This window comes from Nomascus leucogenys, chromosome 8 (assembly GCF_006542625.1).
Source record: "Nomascus leucogenys isolate Asia chromosome 8, Asia_NLE_v1, whole genome shotgun sequence".
In the NCBI taxonomy this organism is placed as follows: Eukaryota; Metazoa; Chordata; class Mammalia; order Primates; family Hylobatidae; genus Nomascus; species Nomascus leucogenys.
In genome coordinates this window covers 59,457,186-59,482,340 of record NC_044388.1, presented here as the reverse complement: position 1 = coordinate 59,482,340, position 25,155 = coordinate 59,457,186, and the positions used below count along the sequence as shown (strand labels likewise).

The following is a 25,155-nucleotide window of genomic DNA, read 5'->3' as shown; positions in this document are numbered from 1 at the left end:
ATGGTTTGCCTGGCCATTTTAGTGATGGCCTGTTATTTTAAAATCTTGCTTTTACAAAATTAGGCCCATTGAAAACAACTCGTAGCAAGGAAACAGCAAAACAGAATGACACACTGACAGTGGAACTCCTACTATGCCCTCAGGTTACTTCCTATTATTCTATTTGACACGTGAACATGGAACATAAGAGACAAATTGAGGACCCAGTGTCTATCTTTATAGCAGATATTAAGAAAGCTTAATTTCTTACCTTTTAACATAAATACATATGCTTTCTCGTATTTTCTTTCTATGTCCTCAATATACAGAATTATATTGCAAAGTCTACTCATCTAGGCAAAAAGCCACAAGAAGTGAATGTAAGGAAGGCAGATGGGCACAACCCAGTGGGGCCAGGACTTATGAGCTGTCTGTGCTGCTGAGGACATGGGAAGAGCCAATGATAACTTCTAGATTGCTAGCTCGAGTGACTGAATGAAAGTCACTGCCCTGAAATCTTTGACTTGGAGAGAGGAGCAAGGTGGCATTTGCCATGCAGGATTTGGAGCGTGATGGTGGAACATCTGGATACAGGAGTTCAGTGGGAAGGTTCCAGTGTATGTATGCACGAGGGGAAATCAGGAGAGCTGCCAGGACTCAAGTGGCCATCTGCAAGTTAAAGCAAGGAAGTGATGAGAGAATAAAGAGAGAAGATGACAAGCCCAAAGTAATGTTTTTAACAGATTAGGCCTAGCAGTAGTATTGAGGATATGCTGGAAAGGCCTCAGGTCTCAAGGCAGCCTGTAGGAGGCTGTAGAGATGCAAATGTGGGCTAATGAAGTCCTGGGCAAGGGCACAGGGAGGGTGGAAGGGTGGGAAGGAGAGGATGTGTTTGGGCAAGCTTTATGACTAACAGGAGTAGGGAGCCAGGGAGAGGAGGGAGTTCATGTTTTCCTTTTAGATCTTATTTGGAAAAATACCTTTATTTTAAATACTCTGTGCCTTACTCCCATTCTGACATAATGAAAATCCACATACATATGAAGCATTTATGGTTCAAGTTTTAGAAGTGGTTAAGCTGCAGTTAGGCACTGAACACACACCAGTTTCCTATGGCAATTTAGACGACTAACTATAGTAATAGATTTTTACCTACACAGACAGCAATGACATGTCATAAGCAAGAAGGCAAGTATGACTGATTCTCACTTCCTTCTGTGGTGTAATCATTCCTATGACAGGTAGAATATTTGGTTCTAGACCATGTTTATAAAAGTTTATATTGTAGCTCTTTAGGTTCACTTGTTAGCTTTTTGGGGGAAAGTTAACCAATTTAGAACTTTGAAAGGGTATCTATACTATTATTTTCACAATTTAATAGGTAGAACATTTGAAAAAATGGATACCGTATTTTCTTCCTTTAGCAGCGGAATCTATCTTTTTCTAAAATTCTACAAGCACTTTCCACTGACCTCCCCCCACCCCAAAAATGAGTAACAACAAGAACGGAAGGCCACCATGCAAAAAAAATACAAATTTCTCAAACGCGTCATCTTTTCTTTGGTGTTACACAGGATGGAGCCTGCAACCTTCCATTTAAACAACAAGAGCCCTGATTGTTACATTCCCACAGAAATGTGACATTTTACTGGATCTTCATTTTCTAGTACAAAATGTAAATTTCTGGTGGAATGTTTTTTCCTTCAGTATAGTTTTAGAATGTTAATCAGTTGGATAACTAAGTTATTGCAGGCCTGCTTGAATCAGGACTGAGGGGAAATTGCATTTCAGATTAACAAAAACACCTTTATTGGACTTAATATTTATTATAGCTCAATATCAAGACACTGGTTTAGAAGTACTTATTAATATAATGCTACTCTTCTACTTTGTCATGAAATTGGAGTTAGGCTCAAACTTTACATTGTAATTTAAGTCTAGCTAACAGTAGCTAATAACACTCCTGTTGTACTTGTCTACGATGTTAACTCATTCAATCTTCACCTCAATTCTATTAGGTAGGAACTATAAGCTGACCATCCCTAATTCAAAATTCCAAAAGTTTTGAGCACTGATATAACACCACAAGCAGAAAATTTCACACTTGACCTTGTGTACATACTTCAATGTATGAAATTATTTTAAATGTTGTATAAAATTACCTTCAAGCTATGTGTATGAGGTATACGTGAAACATAATTTTATGTTTAGACCTGGGTCCCATCCCCAAGATGTCTCATTATGTATATGCAAATATTCCAAAATCAAAAAAAAATCTGAAATTCTAAATACTTCTGCTCCCAAGCATTTTGGAAAAGGGATACTCAATTAGTATTATTATTCCCATTTTATAGATGAGGAAGGTGAGGCATGTAAGGTTAAGTAGACCAAAATTATACAGCTAAGATGTGGGATGGCCAGGATGCCGGCCAGACAGCCTGCCATCAGTCCATGCTCTTAACCATGCTACTCTACTGCCTGCTTAAGTGAGAGTTAAGTAGTTTTGAGGGAAAAAATACTCCAGCTTGCCTTTATAAAATTCCAGAAATCAAACATGTAGTTATATTGTAGATTAGGGGGAAAATAAGTGGTATCTATAATAAAAAGTGCTCCTGGAAGACATAGCAAGTAGATCTGTTCTGCCATCCAGCCTACCCTGGAATCCCACTTTCCAATATTCCATTTCACACAATAAAAATGCCTGTAATCCTAGCACTTCGAGAGGCCGAGGTGGGCGGTTTCCCTGAGCTCAGGAATTTGAGGACAGCCTGGGCGACACGGTGAAACCCTGTCTCTACTAAAATACAAAAAATTAGCCTGGTGTGGCATAATGTGCCTGTAGTCCCAGCTACTTGGGAGGCTGAGGCAGGAGAATTGCTTGAACCCAGGAGGCAGAGGTTGCAGTGAGCTGAGATCGTGCCACTGCACTCCAGCCTGGGCAACAGAACAAGACTCCATCTCCGAAAAAAAAAAAAAAAAAAAAAAAAGACGAATGCTTTAGGAACCTAAATGCAATACATTCTTATGACATTTTGCCAATGAATAGTGATTTTTTTTTAAAAAAAGATGAAAGCTGAAAAGGTCATCCAGTTCCAGTTTTGCAAACTGCAGGCCACCATGCACTTGTGAAAAGCATTTTAAAAAATAGACTGCAGGCTAGGTGTGGTGGCTGACGCCTGTAATCCCAGCACTTTGGGAGGCCGAGGAGGGTGAATCACCTGAGATCAGGAGTTTGAGACCAGCCTGACCAACATGGAGAAACCCCATCTCTACTAAAAATACAAAGTAAGCCAGGCATGGTGGCACATGCCTGTAATCCCAGCTACTCAGAAGGCTGAGGCAGGAGAATTGCGTGAACCCGGGAGGCGGAGGTTGTAGCGAGCTGAGATCGCACCATTGCACTCCAGCCTTGGCAATAAGAGCGAAACTCCATTTAAAAAAAAAAAAAAAAAGGATTGCTATAGAATGAATGTTATCAGAGTACATATTGATATTGTTTTATTTGTGAAACTTTTATTTATGTGCAAGATCATAACCTAAAATATGTTTCTCACTGTGGGTCACTTTGATATTGTTTTTGACATCTACTGATCTAGCCCACATTCACCTTCCAATGAGAGAGACGAGGATGAATCTTCACTCAACAATGGCTCGTCCACTGGATTTTAAGCGCATCCGTAAAAATTCAATCCTCACACTTATCACTTACTTTGAAAGTTTTTATTGCTGTAGAGACAATTCTGGGTTATATTTAATACTGTTACTTACCTTTTTAATTTATTGCCTTGAAATGTCCTATTTTATTATCACCTGAAACTATATAGTTTAAACTATAATTGATTTATGGGTGAATACTTCCAAAAGGTAGAAAGTTTTTCAAGCAAAACAACTGCAACAGAATTAAAAAGGATTACCAGAAATCATCCAGTCCCTTGCTATTCAAAGTGTGGGCCACAGACTAGCAGAATCAGCACCACCTGAAGCAGAAACTCAGGTTGCACTCCATGGCTACTCAGTCAGAATCTGTGTTTTCACAAGGTTGCCAGCTCATTCTTATGCACTGACCTCAGCTTTGTCCTCCTTACAAGTCAGGACTTTTGGTATTAGCAGGCGGAATAATGTTCATCAACTTAGATTTAATAGAACTTCCCCCAAACTAGAAAATGGCAAAAGAGAATAGTAAGCACACATTATATCTTGTCTTACATTTTGAGAGATATTCATATGTGTGTATCTATCTCTCTATATGTAGATATACACATATGTATACACACACACACCAACTAGTTTATCTGTTCATGCCTATTTCATATCTGTTTTTCCAGTCCTTAGTGTAAATGTGTGAGAAAAACAGAAGTTGTCTGAAGCAAGCCTTCAGCTTTAGATCAACATGTGTATTAGTTCATTTTCTTTTTTTTTTTTTTGTGAGTCTCGCTCTGTCTCCCAGGCTGGAGTGCAGTGACGTGATCTCGGCTCACTGCAAACTCCGCCTCCCTCAGCCTCCCAAGTAGCTGGGACTACAGGCGCCCACCACCACGCCCAGCTAATTTTGTTTTTGTATTTTTAGTAGAGACGGTGTTTCACCGTGTTAGCCAGGATGGTTTCAGCTAGTCTCCTGACCTCGTGATCCACCCGCCTCGGCCTCCCAAAGTGCTGGGATTACAGGCATGAGCCACCACGCCCAGCCTATTAGTTTGTTTTCATGCAGCTGATAAAGCCTCGGCCTCCCAAAGTGCTGGGATTACAGGCGTGAGCCACCTCGCCCAGCCTATTAGTTTGTTTTCATGCAGCTGATAAAGACATACCTGAGACTGGGCAATTTACAAAAGAAAGAGGTTTAATGGACTCACAGTTCCACATGGCTGAGGAGGCCTCACGATCATGGTGGAAGGTGAAAGGTGCATCTCACATGGTGGCAGACAAGGAAGAGGGCTTGTGCAGGAAAACTCCCCTTTATAACCATCAGATCTTGGCCAGGCATGGTGGCTCATGCCTGTAATCCCAGCACTTTGGGAGGCTAAGGCGGGAGGATCATCTGAGGTCAGGAGTTCGAGACCAGCCTGGTTAACATGGTGAAACCCTATTTCTACTAAAAATACAAAAAATTAGCCAGGCACGGTGGCATGTGCCTGTAATCACAGCTACTCAGGAGGCTGAGGCAGGAGAATTGCTTGAACCCGGGAGGTGGAGGTTGCAGTGAGCGGAGATTGCACCACTGCACGTCAGTTGGGGAACAACAGCCAAGCTCCATCTCAAACAAAAGAAAAAAAAACCATCAGATCTTGTGAGCCTTATTCACTATCATGAGAATAGTACGGGAAAGACCCACCCCCATGATTCAATTACCTCCCACCAGGTCCTTCCCACAACACGTGGAAATTGCGGGAGCTACAGTTCAAGATGAGATTTGGGTGGGAACACAGCCAAACCATGTCAGCATGGTTATTTATATGGTCATCCTCTGGTCACCTCACTTACTACTCACACTTTTCACCTATTTGCCTACCCACTCCAACTCACCTCCCTATTCCTTCCCACCTCCCTTCCCTTTCTCTGTCTACTTTCTAGTGTGTTCTCTCTCAACCCAAGCAAAGCATTAACTTCTTGCCCATTCTGCTCTTAGAAGTGTGCCTCTACATGTATTTGCGTGTACGAATGTATCCTTATTAAATTGGATCTATGAGAGATGTAATGAAATTTATAGTATAATGAAATGTAACGATGAATTTCACTTAAAAGTGCACTACTGAGTTCAAAGCAATGATCTAGGAAATACTGGGGTTCGGGGGAGGCCGGAGGGAGGAAAGAAGATATCCCATTTATATTTTTTACAATCTCATGGTGCAGAGAAGTATGAGATGTCTTATGTAGAAATGCAGATGCTATGTTATGGAAGTGTAGAGGAAGTAGAAGCAGAATTCATGTTGAATGGGGACGAAAAAAGAGAAAGCTTCCCAAAGGATGTGGTCTTGCATTGGTATTTTAAGAATAAATGGCATTTCCAGCTGCGTACAGTGCCTCACACCTGTAATCCCAGCACTTTGGGAGGCCAAGGCTGGCAGATCACCTGATGTCAGGAGTTCGAGACCAGCCTAGCCAACATGTTGAAACCCCGTCTCTAATAAAAATACAAAAATCAGCCGGGCATGGTGGCAGGTGCCTGTAATCCCAGCTACTCGGGAGGCTGAGGCAGGATAATCACTTGAGCCTGGGAGGTGGAGGTTGCGGTGAACTGAGACCGTGCCACTGCACTCCAGTCTGGGCAACGGAGTGAGACTCTGTATCAAAATAAATAAATAAATAAATGGCATTTCCATAGATGGAGAAAGGAGAAGTGAGAAAAAGAAAAGGCATTTCAAGTGAGCATGATACACGTTCTCAGGAAACAATCAGTATCACAGAGCATGCGGGGACGAAATTGAAAAAACAGAGCCCACTTAGAGAAACTTACATGTCATGCTTGGGCACTAGGTTCAATTGCAGAGTAAAGGGAATCCAGTGTTATTATATCCAACCAGTTATTTCTTCTCCCAAACACAGCAAGAGCAATTTTGAAATGCAGAGCTGAGAGTGTACTGCCTATCCCATCTACCCTGCCTTCCATCGGCCTCTTTTTACCAGCTCCCACTATTCTAAAGTAAAACAGCAACACCCCCCCGGTCTCCTTACTATGGAATCTTGCTTGTCTTTCACTCATCCTTTCTGGATGCAGAGTGGTGCACCTGCTGCTTTCTGTGTGTGCAATGCTCCTCCTCCACCAGCCCACCCCTCTCTTCAACAGGTTAGCACTGTCCACTGAGTTCAGGTCATCTCAGCCCAAATATTGCTTTCTAACTTAGCTGGCTAAATTAGGTTAACATATTCATATAATTAAGATATTCACATAGAGTACCCTTTCAAAACACATATCACAGTTCATAATTTTTTTATTTTTATTTTTTATTTTTTATTTTATTTTTTATTTTTATTTTTATTTTTATTTTATTTTCTGTTGCCCAAGCTAGAGTGCAGTGGCGTAATCTCAGCTCACTGCAACCTCCACCTCCCAGGTTCAAGCAATTCTTGTCCCTCAGCCTCCGGAGTAGCTGGAACTACAGGCACATGCCATCACACTCAGCTAATTTTTGTATTTTTAGAAGAGACGGGTTTCACCATGTTGGTCAGGTTGGTCTCAAACTCCTGACCTCAAGTGATCCACACCTGCCTCCCAGCCTCCCAAAGTGCTGGGATTATAGGGCATGAGCCACTGTGCCCAGCCTACAGTTCATAATGAAATACTTACTAACCTCTTCATTTGGTGAAAGTCTGTTCTCCAATAAGACCATAAACTCCCTAAAGACAGAGATATTTTATGGTTTGGATTTCTCCTCCAAAAGTCACATTGAAATTTAATTGCCACTGTAACAGTATTAAGATATGGGACCTTTAAGAGGTGATAGAGGCTCTGCCCTCATAAATAGATTAATGCCATTCCCTTGGGAGTGGGTTAGGAGTGAGTTCCAGATAAAATGATTCGATCCCCTTTCCTCTGCTCTCTCATGGTCTCTTACCCTTCCAGCTTCCACTGTGGGTGACACAGCAAGAAAGCTCTTATCAGATGATCAGCCCCTTGACCTTAAACTCCCTAGCCTCCAGAGCCATAAAAAATAAATTTCTTTTCCTTATCAGTGACCCAAACTGTGGTATTCTGTTATAGGAGCATAAAACAGACTAAGATAGGAGATAATGTGTTTAGCTTAAAATGGGATTCCCACCACTTAACACTTTGTCTGTCACGTGGTTTGCTGAATGAATGAGTAGGAATGACATAATTTGGACTGAGATTTGGCAGATGAATCAGAAGAGACTGGAGGCTGTAAGTGTGCTTGCTCACAAGAATATATGGTGGGGAGGCTGTGTTGAAGAAAGGCATAGCATTACAGATTTCTTATTTCTTTCTTTTTTTTTTTTTTTTTAGAGACGGAGTCCCGCTCTGTCGCCCTCAGGATGGAGTGCAGTGGCGAGATCTTGGCTCACTGCAAGCTCCGCTTCCCAAGTTCACGCCATTCTCCTGCCTCAGCCTCCCGAGTAGCTGGGATTATAGGTGCCTGCCACCATGCCCAGCTAATTTTTGTATTTTTAGTAGAGAAAGGGTTTCACTGTGTTAGCCAGGATGGTCTTGATCTCCTGACCTCGTGATCCACCTGCCTTGGCCTCCCAAAGTGCTGGGATTACAGGCGTGAGCCACCGCGCCTGGCCTACAGATTTCTCATTTTCATTAAGCCCATTTCTACTTTTTCCATGTGTAAATTACACACACATTAATGACTATATGTGCATGTATATGTCTTTCTAGGGGATCTGCAGGAGACAAATACCACTGGTGCATGGATAGTTTGTCAGAAGGCCATTTGCTTAAAGGACAGGCTTCTTTTAGTACAGATTTTAAATAACATTCTCCAAATCCTATATTTAAGACACAAGTCAGAATGATCACATTGGCATAAATCACCTGCATTTATCAGAAGTGTATATAGTTTCTCCAGCAGAGGGTGCTAAAATATAAATTTGATACAGTGAAGCTTAGCACAAATTTATTCAATAGATTTGTCAGCTCAGTCTTTATTGTCAGGTTCTTGCAGCAAATCTAACCAAAAAGGGCCAGTCTTGTAGATTATGAGCATGGGAGGTCTTAGAACCAAAGTTACAAATGTGAAATTTTTAGTATTAAATCTTAAATACAAGGGCAATTTCCTCCAAGTTAGCTTGCTATAATAACTTTGTAAAACTTTCAGTTAATGTTTTTTGGGGAAAAAACTTGTTACAAGGGGTTATATTATGTGTTATATACATAATATTTATATATTATGATATATAATGTAAGTCATCAAAGGACTGGAAAATAAGCCTTTTTAGAAAGATGGGCAAAATTATCATTAGTCCCTCCAATTTGAAGAGGGTGAGTGTTTTATCACACTCATCAAGACAAAATCCTCTCAAGTTATAGAGGCTCATTTTAATCCTTAGAAGCCTTTTTAAAAACCCTATATTTCAGTCAAATGAGGCTAGGTAATGCTGCAGTAACATTCCACCTCAAAGTTTCAGTCACTTAAAACATCCAGGGTTGATCTCCACCTCGTGCTGTATATCTATCACAGAGTTGGCTGGGGGATCTACCAGGTGAATCAGACTGAAGGAGCAGCCGTCACCCAGAAAGTCACCAGTTACTGTGGCAAAGGGACAGCAAAGCACAGGCAATCATGTGTTGGCTCCCAAAGTTTGTCTGGAGGTGGCATCCACTTCCTTCACTCACACTGTCTTAACTATACAGCAAATCACATGCCCACATCTAAGTTCTAGAGTTCAGGAAATATACTACTATTGTGAATCTTGGAGGAAAACCAGCACTATTTAATGGACAGCACTAAGAACTATTACATGTTATAAATGTGATAAGAAGAAAATAAAACATAAAAGTGTAAAAATTAAAAAAATATTTCATTGGAAATAATATAGCAACATTGTTTTATACGTTATCCTTATATCTTCGAAGTCAGGGCCTGTGGGCTTATTATTAACTCAACTTTCATCCTTAGTGACAAGAGTTGCTAGCATGGATAATGAAAATACTTTGCTTTTGCATTCATTACTATATACTGTTTGGAGGGGAGGAGTGGGTAGTCGATTTACTCCTCTACTTAGGTTTGTCTTTGATTAATGTTAAACCTACTTGACTTTCCTGAGAACATAACTGCAAGATGTGCGAGGAGGCAGGTAGGAGACACTAGGCTTGGGAAAAGGTCAGGCAGCCTGAGCTTCTGCTGCTGACAGGTGACAAAACGGAAATGACAACTTTGCTGCTTAGCACACCCTTTTTGCTTAGCCTCGTAAAGCCACAGAAGCAGGTTTCTCTAATAAAGATGTAAAATGAAGTAAGTAGTCCCTCCAAGTACTAGAAAGGAGAGCTTTGTTTCTTAGCACACCCAAAAGGAATCTCAGATGGATCTGCCACTAAGCACAGAGTTTGGTCACCTCGTGCAGTGATAGCTGCTCACTGCTCACCAAGAACAATGCAGGGTTGCAGTCAGGTTGTAATCAGAGAGGCACAAAACAGGTTATCTTGGGAACTGAGGCTTTCCTGCCAAGGTAGACCTGGCAAGTTGCCTGACCTAAACAGATAATGGCAGCTAATACAGGTGGACAACATGACCTTAACATCGCACCCCAACCTGGATCCTGCCTGGAAAGGCAGTGAAGGCAGAGTCAGAGTTCCTATCTGCCTATGTTGCAAGTTGCTGAGCTGGGGAGAAAGCTTCAATGAATGCTTTGTGCATTTCCACGTAGTCAACTGGGAGAAAGAGAAGCCCCAAAGGAACTTTAGAATGTGGTATCACATTTTAACACTCATCGTCTTCAATCCTCATCCACCTACACTTTGCTAATATCCTTCTCATCATGGAAGGGCCTTGCAGCTCCCACATTCTCCAATGCCTTCCCTAAACCCCCAATTTAGAATGACCTTTCTACCTCCATCACTTTCTGTATACAACTCTACTATAGACCCCCGACAGCCCACTTTTTATTCAATCTGCTTTTGTATCTGTCTGTCTCCCGCCACCAACCTTTGGCCTGTGAGCATCTGGAAGGCAGAGATCAAATATCGTTTATCTATGGATTTTGCTCAGCTCCTACCCAGTTCCATGTACACAGAAAGTTTGTTGATTTAGATTGACTACATGGCCACTTTATGACAGCATTCAATTTTTTTTTTTTGTTAATCTAGGAAAAATTTCAAACGCCCATGAAAGTACCGAGAATAACATAGCACTCACTCAGCATGGCATTAACTTCTAATACGTTTACTCAGGCAGTGGAGTCTAGAGGTCGAGAACATGAACTCTGGAGTCAGAATGACGTGGTTCAGCTCTGTTTCTTATTACTTCACCTCTGGAAGTCTCAAATGGGAGAGTTTTTCTATCTATAAAATGGGGCTGAGGGTTGTTACACAGATTAACTGAGATAATATATGCAAAGCACTATGAGTGCCTGGTTCATAAAAAGGCCTCAAAAGGCAGCTACTATTAGTATCACATGTATTACCATAAACTATTGAGACTGAGCTTATGTTCCATACAAAAAGGGACTGTATATCCAAGCACAGTAATCACAAAAGTTGAAAATTATATGGATTAAAAACTATCTGATGAGAAAAAAAGAAGCTAAAGATCAAAAGAAAATTAAGAGACATATCAATCAATTACAATTATAGGCCCTTATATAGATCCTGTTTCAAACTAAGTAAACACTGACTTTATTTGATGTTATTGGGAATTACTGTTAACTTTTAGGGCCAGGCGCGGTGGCTCACGCCTGTAATCCCAGCACTTTGGGACGCCGAGGCGGACGGATCATGAGGTCAGGAAATCAAGACCATCCTGGATAACAGGGTGAAACCCCGTCTCTACTAAAAATACAAAAAAATAGCCGGGCGTGGTGGCGGGCGCCTGTAGTCCCAGCTACTCAGGAGGCTGAGGCAGGAGAATGGCGTGAACCCGGGAGGCAGAGTTTGCAGTGAGCCAAGATCGCGCCACTGCACTCCAGCCTGGGCGACAGAGCGAGACTCCGTCTCAAAAAAAAAAAAACAAAAAACTTTTAAAGGTGTAATAAGGGTATTGCAGTTATGGTTTTTAAAAGCAAGAGTCCTTACTTTTCAAAGATACAGCACATCCTGATAGGTTTACAGATAAAAATATGGCATATGGGATTTGCTTTGGAATAATATAGGAAATACAGTATTTCCTATTTTTAAATAATACAGGAAATAACTGGGGGGTTTAGATAAATCAAAGTTAGTTGTTGAGTTTGTGTCTTAGTTCAGGCTGCTATAACAAAATACCACAAATTGAGTGGATTACAAACAACAGAAATTTACTTCTCATAGTCCTGGAGATTGGGAAGTCCAAAATCAAGCATCTTCAGATTCTGTGTCTGGTGAGAGCCCATTTCCAAGTTCACAGATGGCACCTTTTAGCTGAGTTCTCACATGGCAAAAGGAGTGAGCTTAGCTCTGTTGGGTCTCTTTATAAGGACATGAATCCCAATCATGAGGGCAGAGCCCTTATTATCAAATCACCTCCCAAAGGCTCCACCCTCCTAATACCATCACCATGGCAGTTAGAGTTTCAGCACATGAATTGTGGGGGAATACCTTCCTGAATATATTGTTGTGGGTCCGTTTGCCTATGGGAAGCAGTTCTCTGAGACGGAGAACATTTACTGGGGAGTGCTCTTGGGATCAATGTCTGTGAGGGAGTGAGGAAGCAGGACTGGCCAGTGGGGGCGTGACTCATTCTGTCCTATGGGGTGCTCCAGAAGTGGCATAGGGAGATGGGCCTTTCTATCCTCACATGACCAGTCACCAGATAAGAGCATAACCAGGACAAAAGAGGTGGTGTAACTTCCATCAAGGCAGCAAGACTCTCCTTTGGCCTAGGACAAGTCCAGAAACACACCTAGCTATGCGAAGTCAAGACTGCAGCAACTGGCAAAATAAGTAGCTGAATAATGATGAATATTAGTAGCAAAAGACTTTACCTTTCTACCTGAAGTACAATAATTACATTTTAAATATCCTTAATAAAGATTGCCTGAAAGCAGATATTTTATTTTTGTATGTATTTCAGGAAGTCATCTTTCTTTTCATTACTCTATCTCAGTTACTAGCTTGAGGGAAAACATACCATTCTATAAAACAAGTGCAAGTGACTGAGCCACGGATGCACAGGCTTCCTTAGGTTGATAAATAGCTTTCTCTTGAAACCTTCTTTGAGAAAAAGCTAGAGGAAGTAAATAAAAACATTGAAAATTCCTGGATAGCCACCTTAATGAACACATTATTTCAGCCAGTTTTGTTTTCTCCTAAGGCTGACTGGCAGGCTTCTGATTCCATCTCACAAGGGAGTCTCTTCTAACTAATCCCAGAAACAATGCCGGGGCCATCTGTGTGCATCGCCAGCTAAAGGCTTGCAGCCAAAGAGTAGTGATTTAGTTTCCACTGGGGATGAAGCAGCATTTACTCGCTTTTACCACAATATACAACACAGTTTGAAATTTGAATGAAGAACAAATATTAAAAAAAGGAAAAAAAGGAAGAAGGAAAGATTTTGTTTTCACTGAATAAAAATGCTACTAGATCCTGAATATCTGAAGTCTTGGTGAGATTACCTGAACAGAAGTTGTAAGCTGTATTTCATGAAACTCTACTAGTTGAATGTACATAGAAAAATTAATATTGCTAGTCCATACCATCAGCTAGTGAAGACTTATGAATCTCTTTTTTTTTTTTTTTTTTGAGACAGAATCCCACTTTGTTGCCCAGCTGGAGTATAATGGTGCGATCTCGGCTCACTGCAACCTCCGTGAGTCACAAGATCAGCCCAAGTTTAAGGGGAATAAAAGTAGATTTTACCTCTTGATGTGCTTGCAGGGAGAAAGGGAATTAATGGCATTCATCTCTAGAAATTTATTTATCTCAGGTAAAATGTTTGAAATCTCATGTAAACATGAGACAAACACAAACTGAGAGAATTCATTACCTGAGACCTGTACTACAAAAAATAGTCAAGGAAATTCTACAGAGGAATATGCTGCTAGGCAGAGAGTTGGATCTACACAAAGAAATGCAGATCTCTAGAAATGGCTAAGCTGAAAGTAAAATCTTTTCTTTTCTTTTTTTTTTTTTTTTTGTATTTTTAGTAGAGACGGGGTTTCACCGTGGTCTCGATCTCCTGACCTCGTGATCCGCCCGCCTCGCCCTCCCAAAGTGCTGGGATTACAAGCGTGAGCCACCGCGCCCGGCCTGAAAGTAAAATCTTAAAAAAAATTGTTTTAAGTTGTTCTAAAGATAATTGATTATCTGAAGCAAAAATAAGAGTGATGAATTATATAGTATTATGGCATATAAAAAGTAAAATGCATGCCAACAATAGCACAAAAGGTAGAACTGGAGAATTGGGAATATACTGTGGTAAATTTCTTATGCCATATGAGAAGCCATATAACACTATTTGAAGGTACTGAGATTAAAGATGAAGGCAACTTAAGTATATAGAAGACCAAATATCACGAACAAGTGTGACTTAGCTGACACTGGGTGAAACCAACATTCCACCCAACAACAGCAGAATACACATTCTTTTCAAGCACACACAGAACATTGTTCTGTTGTTTTCTGATAATGTCTTTGTCTGATTTTGGTATTGAGATAAAGCTGGCCTCAGTAATGAGTTGGATAGTCCTCCCTCCTCTTCTATTTTCTGGAGGAGTTTATATAGAATTCATGTTATTTCTTTAAAAAATATTTAGCAGTACATATATTTGAGATTATATGAGCCGGAAGTTCCTTTCTTAGAAAAATGTAAAGTATGAATTCAATTTCTTTAATAGACATAGAACCATTCAGGTCATTTATTTCTTTTTGAATGAGCTTTGGTAATTTGTGTCTTTCAAATAGTTTGTTCATTTTATTGTCAAATTTGCTGGCATAAATTTGTTCATCCTATTCCCTTATTGTCCTTTAAGTGTCTGTAGCATCTCAAGTAATGTCCTTTCTTTCATTTTTAATATAGACACACTATATTTTATTACACAAAGAGATACCTGGGAAACCCCCAAATCTTTAGAAATGAAAAGACACACTTCTAAATAACACATGGGTCAAAGAGGAAATCAGAGAAAATAGAAAATGAATTGAATAAAAATGAAATAAAAACATATCAAAATGTGTGAAATGCAGCTAAAATAAATGCTTACACGAAAATTTAATCAATGAAATTTACCAAATCCACAAACCAAATAAGAAAAAAAGTGTATGATTATCTTACTAGACCACAGTCAAGGCATTTGACCAAATTTAACATCCATTTATAACAACAAAAAAAATTCTTGGCAAACTAGAAAAAGAAGAGAATTTCTTTCTTTTTTTTTTTGTTTTCAGAGATAGAGTTTTGCTCTTTTTACCCAGGCTGGAGTACAATGGTATGATCTCAGCTCACTGCAACCTCCGCCTCCTGGGTTCAAAACGACTCTCCTGCCTCAGCCTCCCAAGTAGCTGAGATTACAGGCGCCCACCACCACGCCCAGTTAATTTTTTTGTATTTTTAGTAGAGATGAGGTTTCATCATGTTGGCCAGGCTGGTCTGAAACTCCTGACCTCAGGTGATCCACCCACCTCAGGGTCCCAAAGTGCTGGGATTACAGGCATGAGACACCGTGCCCGGCCAAAGAAGGGAACTTCTTTGACCTGCTAAAGGACATCTACAAAACAAACACAACCCTACAACCATCATCATAATGACTGGTGAAAGGCAAAGCTTTCTGCCTAAGATGAGGAACAAGCATTCGATGTCTGCTCTCACTATTCCTATTCAACATTGTATTGGAGGCCCAAGTCAGCTGAATGAGTTAGGAAAAGGAAAAAAAAAGGCATACATATGGGAAAGGAAAAACAACCGTCTCTATTCACGCATGACCTGATTGTTTATGTAGAAGATCTCCAAGTATCTACCAAAAAGCTTCTGGAACGAATAAGTAAGTTTAGCAATATCACAAGGTAGAATGTCAATATATAAAAATTCATTGTAATTCTATATGCTAGCAACAACCACACATTGAAATTTTAAAAATACCATTTACAATAGCATCAAAAACCATGAACTACTTAGGTAAAAATTTAACAAAATCTATGGAAGATATGCTTAGAATTACAAAACAGTGCTGAAAGAAGTCTAAAAAGATTTAAACAATTGATAAATATACCAGTTTGTAGATTGGAAAACTCAATATTGTGAAGATGTCACTTCTTCCTAAATTGTCCTACAGATTTAACACAATCTCAGCCACACTTTCTCTAGGATTTTTTGTGGAATGTTGACAAGTTGATTCTAAACTTTATATGGGAAAGCAAAGAAGTTGGAATACCCCAAAACAGTTTTGAAAAAGTGGAAAATTTACAAAACTTGATTTTAAGACTTACCGTAAAGAAACAGTAATCAAGACAGTGTGGTATTGGTGAAAAGGCAGACACATAGATCAATGGAACAGAATAGAAAGTCTAGAGATAGACCCATACATATATGGTCAACTCATTTTTGACAAAGATACAAAGGCAATTAAAAAATAATAGACTTGCTGACGCAGGTGGATCACCTGAGGTCAGGTGTTGAAGATCAGCCTGGCCAAAATGGCAAAACCCCGTCTCTACTGAAAATACAAAAATTAGCCTGGCATGGTGGTGCATACCTGTAATCCCAGCTACTCGGGAGGCTGAGGCAAGAGAATCACTTGAACCCAGGAGGCAGAGGTTGCAGTGAGCCGAGATTGCGCCATGGCACTCCATCCTGAGCAACAAAGCAAGATTCTGTTTCAAAAAAAAAAGAAAAAAATTAGTTTTTTCAATAAATGGTACTATAACAATTGAACACTTGTATACAAAAGAAAGAAAAAAAAAGAACTTTGACCCATCACTTACACCATATACAAAAATTAACTGAAAATGAATCATATAGACGTAAATGTAGTATCTAATGCTACAAAATTTCTAGAAGAAAATACAGGAAGAAAATCTTTGTGACCTTGGGAAGCAAGTATTTCTTGTATACAACACAGAAAGTACAATTCATTTAAAAAATACCAACTTGAACTATATCAAAACTAAGAACTTTTCTTTGAAAGGTTTTGTTAAGAGAAAGAAAAAACAGGCCATAGACTAGAAGAAAGTGTTTGTAACATGCATATCTGATAAAGGACTTGTATGCAGAATATATGAAGAACTCTCAAACCTCAATAAGAAAAAAAATAACAAATGGGCCAAAAATTTGAAGACATTCTTTGCTGAAGAAGACACACACTAGTGGCAAATACCACACACATGAAACGAGCTCAAAAATACGTGCTGAATAAATGAATTAATGAATGAGTTTTGGTCTTGCCAAAGGTACCCCACTACTTGATTAACTTTTTAGAATTCATTTTGATGATTAGTAATTAGAGCAAGTGAAAATTATTCCATTACAAACATACATAGTAAAGTCAGATAAAAAATAAGTTATATGGACTTCTTTTTTTTTTTTTTTGGAGATGGAGTCTCGCTCTGTCCTCCAGGCTGGAGTGCAGTGGCGTGATCTCGGCTCACTGCAAGCTCCGCCTCCCGGGTTCACGCCATTCTCCTGCCTCAGCCTCCCGAGCAGCTGGGAATACAGGCACCTGCCATCGCGCCCGGCTGATTTTTTTTTTTTTGTATTTTTAGTAGAGACGGGGTTTCACCGTGGTCTCGATCTCCTGACCTCGTGATCCGCCCGCCTCGGCCTCCCAAAGTGCTGGGATTACAGGCGTGAGCCACCTCTATCTTAGGTTCCTTCTAGCAGGGCAAGTAATTTTTTTTTTTTTTTTGAGATGGAGTCTCCCGCCGTCGCCCAGGCTGGAGTGCAGTGGTGCAATCTCGGCTCACTGGAAGCTCCGCCTCCCTAGTTCACGTCATTCTCCTGCTTCAGCGTCCCGAGTAGCTGGGACTACAGGCGCCTGCCACCATGCCCGGCTGATTTTTTTGTATTTTTAGTAGAGACAGGGTTTCACCGTGTTAGCCAGGATGGTCTCGATCTCCTGACCTTGTGATCCGCCCTCCTCGGCCTCCCACAGTGCTGGGATTACAGGCATAAGCCACTGCGCCCGGCCTCTTATGGTATTTCTTAATATAAAATGATAGTATAGTGCAAAGTTCAGTGGAGTCAAACAATTTAGTAAGGGTCAATTTGATTTGGTCCCTGTCCTAAGCTTTCTGAAGACCTGGCTTAATGCAGGGATGGATTTAGCCTATGTAGATAAGATTACAAAAATGAGAAGTCCCCATTAAAAAATTCCTCTCTCAAACAGACTTTTGGTGGATACTCAGTATCAGTGAGTTCAAGATAATACTAACAGACAAATACTCAGAGTATAGATGGATATCTATTAATGACCTTAATAAGGAAATGTGTCTGAGATTATTACTCAAATACCACAACTTGGCTACAGAATGAGTTTGTGCTTTGTTTCAATGCTAAGAGTTAATTTCCTTGGTTCTCTTTGTCAACACTAAGTTGGGTGCAGTGGCTCATGCCCATAATTCCAGTTACTCAGGAGGTAGTATTGAGTTTGTAGAAAGTATTAAAAGTTGCTCTTGGCCGGACACAGTGGCTCATGCTTGTAATCCCAGTACTTTGGGAGGCCGAGGCGGGTGGATCATGAGGTCAGGAGATCGAGACCATCCTGGCTAACATGGTGAAACCCCAACTCTACTAAAAATTAGCTGGGCGTGGTGGCGGGCACCTGTGGTCTCAGCTACTTGTGAGGCTGAGGCAGGAGAATGGCATGAACCCAGGAGGCGGGGCTTGCAGTGAGCCGAGATCGCGCCACTGCACTCCAGCCCAGGTGACAGAGCGAGACTCCATCTCAAAAAAAAAAAAAAAAGTTGCTCTTACATTTATTTTTCTTGAAGATTTATGATACTTAGAGCCCTTTGAGATTATGTACTTGGTCTCCATTGTGTCATATTTTAAATTTTAATTTTCAGCCTATCTTCTGGCAGAGTAAGAATCTTGAATAGTCCCATTAAAACATGGATTGGATTTTCTTTCCATTTATTTATTTTTTCTTTTTCCTAAAGTGGAACAAAGGGTATTGACCTGTTCCCCAGCCAGTTCCAAAGGCTATCAATTTGCTTTAAAGTGTTTGTTAGCTGGGCATAACGACTCTCACCTGTAATCCCAGCACTTTGGGAGGTTGAGGCGGGTGGATCACCTGAGGTCAGGAGTTCAAGAACATCCTGGCCAACATGGCGAAACCCCAACTCTACTAACAATACTAAAAGGCCGGGCGTGGTGGCTCACGCCTGTAACCCCAGCACTTTGGGAGGCTGAGGTAGGCGGATCACGAGGTCAGGAGATTGAGACCATCCTGGCCAACATGGTGAAACCCCGTCTCTACTAAAAATACAAAAAAATCAGCTGGACGTGGTGGTGGGTGCCTGTAGTCCCAGCTACTCGGGAGGCTGAGGCAGGAGAATGGCATGAACCCGGGAGGTGGAGCTTGCAGTGAGCTGAGATCTCACCACTGCACTCCAGCCTGGGTGACAGAGCAAAACTCCATCTCAAAAAATAAATAAATAAATAAATATAAAAATACTCAAAATTAGCTGGGTGTGGTGGTGGGGCGCCTGTAATTCCAGCTACTTAGGAGGCTGAGGCAGGAAAATTGCTTGAACCTGGGAGACGGAGGTTGCAGTGAGCCGAGATCATGCCACTGCACTCCAACCTGGGCAACAGGGCAAGACTGTGTCTCAAATAAATAAATAAATAAATAATAAAGTGTTTAAGAAATTCAGAGGTGGTCCGATCTTTGCATTTATAAGCATGTTCTGAGTACTGTTATGAGACTGCATGCTAAAGTTCCAAGATACAGTCTGGTTGATTCAGTCTATTTGTCTGGATGAGAAAACTATGTGTAAACACCAGCAGAAGTTCACTTAGCAAGGTCCAAAGCTATGCAATACTTGCTGGAGGCTGGAGGCGGGATGAGAGTTGTGGGAGCAGGGTGAGTCCAAAGTTGTATGGTAAAAGAGGCCATTCTCTAAATGTGAGGTCTTTAATCACGTCTATGCATCCAAATTCAGGAATTTAGTGACTTCAGCTCACTGGAAATGATGGACTACAAATTGTTGCACCATGATGTCTAGCTATTGGTGCATTGCCTTTTATTTTACTATAATTAATTTATTTTTAGAGTCAGGGCCTTGTTCTGGTGCCCAGGCTGGACTGCAATGGCGCAATCACAGCACACAACAGCCTCGAACTCCTGGGCTCTAGCCACCCCCTGGTCCCCCACTGCCTCACACCCTCCTGAATAGCTGGGATTACAGACATGAGCCACTGCATCCAGCTTGGTGCACTGCCTTTTAAAGCTGCAGATATTAACGTAAAAGAGCAGGTGAGCACAAACTCAACTGGAAGTATCACCAAGCTTCATTCAATTTCACTACAGGAAGAATGATCAGGATCGGTACATATGAATTGAAGTGTGTGTCCTTTTAGGGACAAAAAATAGAGAAAAATGCAAATAAGCGAAATCTTCTTTCGTTGGTAATACTTGGCCCCACTCTTACTAGCTAACCTTATCTTAGGCTCCAACATATGTAAGTTTCCTGGATATTAATTCCCAGCTCACTGAATTGTCACAATTACTGGAATTCAACAGACCCTGTGGGTACTGGTCAGGCAGCAGTTTCTTCACTGCTAGTACCATGTTCAGTGTCACTATCAGAAACGTGGAGAAAATATTAGAACCTACAAAACACAAGGTCCAAAGCAGCCACTGTGCTTAACAAATGTGATTGTTGTTTTTATTTTTGTGTTATTTAAATGTGTTTTATATATGTGTTGTATCTCTGTGATAGCTAGAACTGTGTGTCCAAAGTTTTTTGCAAACATCTTTTTTTTGTTTGTTTGTTTTTGAGATGGAGTCTCACTCTGTCACCCAGGCTCGAGTACAGTGGCGAGATCTTGACTCACCACAACCTCCACCTCCTGAGTTTGAGTGATTCTCCTGCCTCAGCCTCCCAAGTAGCTAGGATTACAGGTGCCTGCCACCACGCCTACCTAATTTTTGTATTTTTAGTAGAGACGGGGTTTCACCATGTTGGCCAGGCTAGTCTCAAACTCCTGACCTCAGGTGATCTGCCCACCTTGGCCTCCCAAAGTGCTGGGATTACAGATGTGAGTCATCGCGGGGGCCTGCAAACATCTTACAATGCTAGCATGGTGCAGGTCTCAAAAGGGTAATGACCATATTTGTTTCACAATATTGTTTACATAAATATATTATTAAATTGACATTTAATCAGGGACTATATTTCCATTATCTAATAAAATAATATACTTTTCAAAGAGCTTTGAATTGGATAAAATTCTCTTTAGAATGTCACAGAAACCTCAGGTGGCATGGGGTAAATAACAAAAGGCCAGTTTGTCTCAAATATTTACCAAATGTCTACTGTGTGACAGAAACTAAAAAGGCAGTCAAAATTAACATTATAAGTAAAATACTGAACTAAGCTGAAGTACTGATAGAATTAATTGTAAATCTACCTCTAACAGAATTAGTTAGGGATTGGACATAAACTATATTTTGTCCCAAGATTACTGTTACATGTACTTTTCCATCCAATTAGTTCAATGAGGTCACCAAACAAGATTTTAGACAAATTCTTCATGACTCACTCTCCTGAACTCTGACCTATCCCCTTGAAAAGGATCAATCATGTTAAAGCCTTCTGTTAATTTTTTCCTTTTCAGAGTTTATATAAATAAAACAAATTCTTTGAAAGAGCCACTCTATTTTCAGGTAGAACATAAATGATATAAAAACATGTTGGGCAACAACAGTTAACGTGGCATTATTGATCTTGGCAGTTAGCACCAGTATTTCTAAATGCTGTTTATTCTTTGCCTATCTCATATCTAAATTTTGAACTTGTTCTCTGCTTTTTTTTTTTTTTTTTTTTTTTTTTACGTAGTCTCACTCTGTCGCCCAGGCTGGAGTGCAGTGGCGCAATCTCGGTTCACTGCAAGCTCCGCCTCCTGGGTTCACGCCATTCTCCTGCCTCAGCCTCTCCGAGTAGCTGGGACTACAGGCGCCCGCCACCACGCCCGGCTAATTTTTTGTATTTTTTAGTAGAGACGGGGTTTCACTGTGGTCTCGATCTCCTGACCTTGTGATCCGCCCGCCTCGGCCTCCCAAAGCGCTGGGATTACAAGCGTGAGCAAGTAATCACCACAAGGCGTGGTGACGCCCGGCCTGTTCTCTGCATTTTTATGTTGTTTAATGAACCAGCTCTTTATTTTACAATCGGCATTTATCCTGTCTTTCCTATACAAACTATACCCCTTAGGTAACCAAAGAGTATATGGGGGATATTTTTCTTTAAAGCATTCTAGCTAATGAAAAAGGAATGTAGAGCTAGAATACCACAGTTTTTCAGCCCCTAATGAATCACTGGATGTAGTATTGAGCATGCCTAAACATCACAGAAAGAGTGGACAATCAGATATTTTGTGCTTCCTGATAGAAAAGCACACCACAAATGTATGAAGTATTTTTGCCAAAAAAAAATTCTCACCTGAATCCGATCAAACCTCTAGAGCCAGTTACCGATTTACAAACATACAGAATGCAGAGCACTTGTTAAGCTATGGCATTCCCATTGCAGGGATGCCATCAACAAAATCCAGACTATTGGAGATTCTACAGTACAAACAAATTACAAGAAAAAGAGATGAATAGATGTAGATATTAAAGGAGACTTAAAAGACACATCAAGCAACTGCAATGTTAAAAAGAAAGACATAAACCTAACTGGAGCGTTGTATACTTATTTTATTTTATTTTTATTTTGAGATGGAGTCTTGCTCTGTCGCCTGGGCTGGAGTGCAGTGGTGCCGTCTTGGTTCACTGCAACCTCTGCCTCCCAGGTTCAAGCAATTCTCCTGTCTCAGCCTCCTGAGTAGCTGGGATTACAGCTGCCCGCTACCATGCCGGTTTAATTTTTGTATTTTCAGTAGAGACAGGGTTTCCCCATGTTAGACAGGCTGGTCTCGAACTCCTGACCTCAGGTGATCCGCCCAACTTGGCCTCCCAAAGTGCTGGGATTATTGGCGTGAGCCACCGCACCTGGCCTACACTTACTGTCTCTAAAGACATTAAGAAATCTGATTTTTAAGGTATTATAATGGTATTGTGATTGTGTTTTTTAAAAAAAATCCTTGTCTTTACAGATACATACTAAATTATTTACAGATAAATTATTATATCTGAGGTTTGCTTCAAAGTAATAGATGGAAGGAAAATACGTAGGATATAGATAAAGCAAGATGGGTCATGAGTTGATAATTTTAAGACAGATGATGAATGCGTTAGGATTCATTATTATTCTGTCTTGTATATGTTTGAAATGTTCTATAATTAAGAAAAATAAATAAAATCACTGGAAAGGCTCACACCTTATCTGCTCTTTTAGACTTTAATACTAATAGCTGAAGGAAGACCAGTGACATACACTTGTATTTCCACTGCTTCGGCAAACAATGCAGAAGAATTTCCCTTTCACTGTAACTGCAAAATTAACCTACAGATCTCTGAAGGCTGTCTTTAAGCCACTATGACAACCTTAATGAGCATAACATTTGGCTTCAACCCTACTCTTCTACCAATACTGTGAAGCTCTCGTAGAGTCACGGTGGACCCATGTCATATAAGTGACTGACCCTCAATAAGAAGAAATGACCTGAAGAAACTGAATTTCTCTGACAAGTCTACAAAGATTCTTAAAGATAGGATTCTTCAAAACAGCATGGTGTCCTGGAAAGAGTCCAACAGGCCTTAGGTTGAATCCTGGCTGTCCTACTTTCCAACTGCCTAACCATGTGACCCTGTGTACATTACTGAACGTCTCTGAGCCTCCGGTCCCTCACCTCTACAACGGGGCTAGTCACAGGACTATTGTGAGGATTAAATGAGCTACTGTTGTAAGTTACCTAGCATAATTTTGGGCTTCTATTGGATACCCAGTAGCTACCTGTAAATATCACATTTGAGCTTACAGAATGAAGTTATAAGCCGAGGCTGCCTGCTGTGGCTTCTGCACTAATTACAGGATGCCTTTAGTCAAAGCTTGTTCAACCCACGGCCCATGGGCCGCATGCAGCCCAGGATGGCTTTGAATGTAAACTTTCCTAAAACATTATGGGATTATTTTGTGATTTTTCTTTTTTTAGCTCATCAGCTATCATTAGTGTTAGTATACTTTATGTATGGCCCAAGACCAGTGTGGTCCAGGGAAGTCAAAAGACTGGACACCTTGCTGTAGTCTCTGTTTCCTAGACATTGAAGAACTTGCTCAGGTTATAACAATGCACATAATTGAGACCTGTACTCTTGAGTATCACTGAGACTCCTCATCTCTATTTCTTCTACAAGGTTAATCAACCAATTTACTGGAAAGATAAAATGTTAACTACATTGAGACTGTTCTTATTTTGTATCCTCATTTAATACCAATTGGGACAAATATAATAATGCATTAGCTGTGTTTAAATAAGACTATATTTTCTAGCTATTTTTATTAGCCTGATGACTTCTTTTTTTTTGTTGTTTTGTTTGAGACGGAATTTCGCTCTTGTCGCTCAGACTGGAGTGCAATGGTGCGATCTCAGCTCACTGCAACCTCTGCCTCCCGGGTTCAAGTGATTCTCGTGCCTCAGCCTCCCAAGTAGCTGGGATTACAGGCACATACCACCATGCCCAGCTAATTTTTTTGTATTTTAGTAGAGACAGGGTTTCACCATGTTGGCCAGGCTGGTCTCAAACTCCTGATCTCGAGTGATCCACCTGCCTCGGCCTCCCAAAGTGCTGGGATTACAGGCATGAGCTACTGTGCCCAGCCACCTGATGACTTCTTAATACATTTAAATTCCTTGCTTTAGGGTGAAGTTGACAACATTTTTGAGTAGATTATTTGTTGGCATATAGGGTTTTCATATTGAAGGCTTTTGTTCTTGATGACAATAGAAAGAAAATGCAGTACCAATCAGTCTAAGGTGAAGCAAAGTCAAGGGAAGAGTCTATTAAATTTTGTGCATCCATGTAAATTTTATCACCAACTACATTCACAATAACATCTTCAATAATTTACAATAATGAAAATAATTTGTGGTAGCACAAACTTGTAATCCCGGCTCCTCAGGAGGCTAAGGCGGGAGGATCCCTTGAGCCCAGGAGTTCAGGACCCCATCTGGGCAACATAAGGAGATCCCATCTTGGCCAGGTGTGGTGGCTCATGCCTGTAATCCCAGCACTTTGGGAAGCCGAGGCAGGCAGATCCCTTGAGGTCGGGAGTTTGAGACCAGCCTGGCCAACATGGTGAAACCCTGTCTCTACTAAAATACAAAAATCAGCCAGGCATGGTGGCATGCGCCTGTAATCCTAGTATTTGGGAGGCTGAGGCAGGAGAATCACTTGAACCCGGGAGGCAGAGGTTGCAGTGAGCTGAGATCGCACCACTGCACTCCAGCCTGAGTGACACAGCAAGACTCCGGCTCAAAAATAAAAAAA

General features: G+C 40.7%; 1 long non-coding RNA gene across 1 annotated transcript in view; it reads right to left on the bottom strand.

The window, feature by feature from the left end:
- The window catches only part of LOC105740227, a 33,865-nt gene that overhangs the window by 1,530 nt on the left and 7,180 nt on the right, over positions 1 to 25,155 (bottom strand). The gene's annotated exons all lie outside the window — the stretch shown is intronic.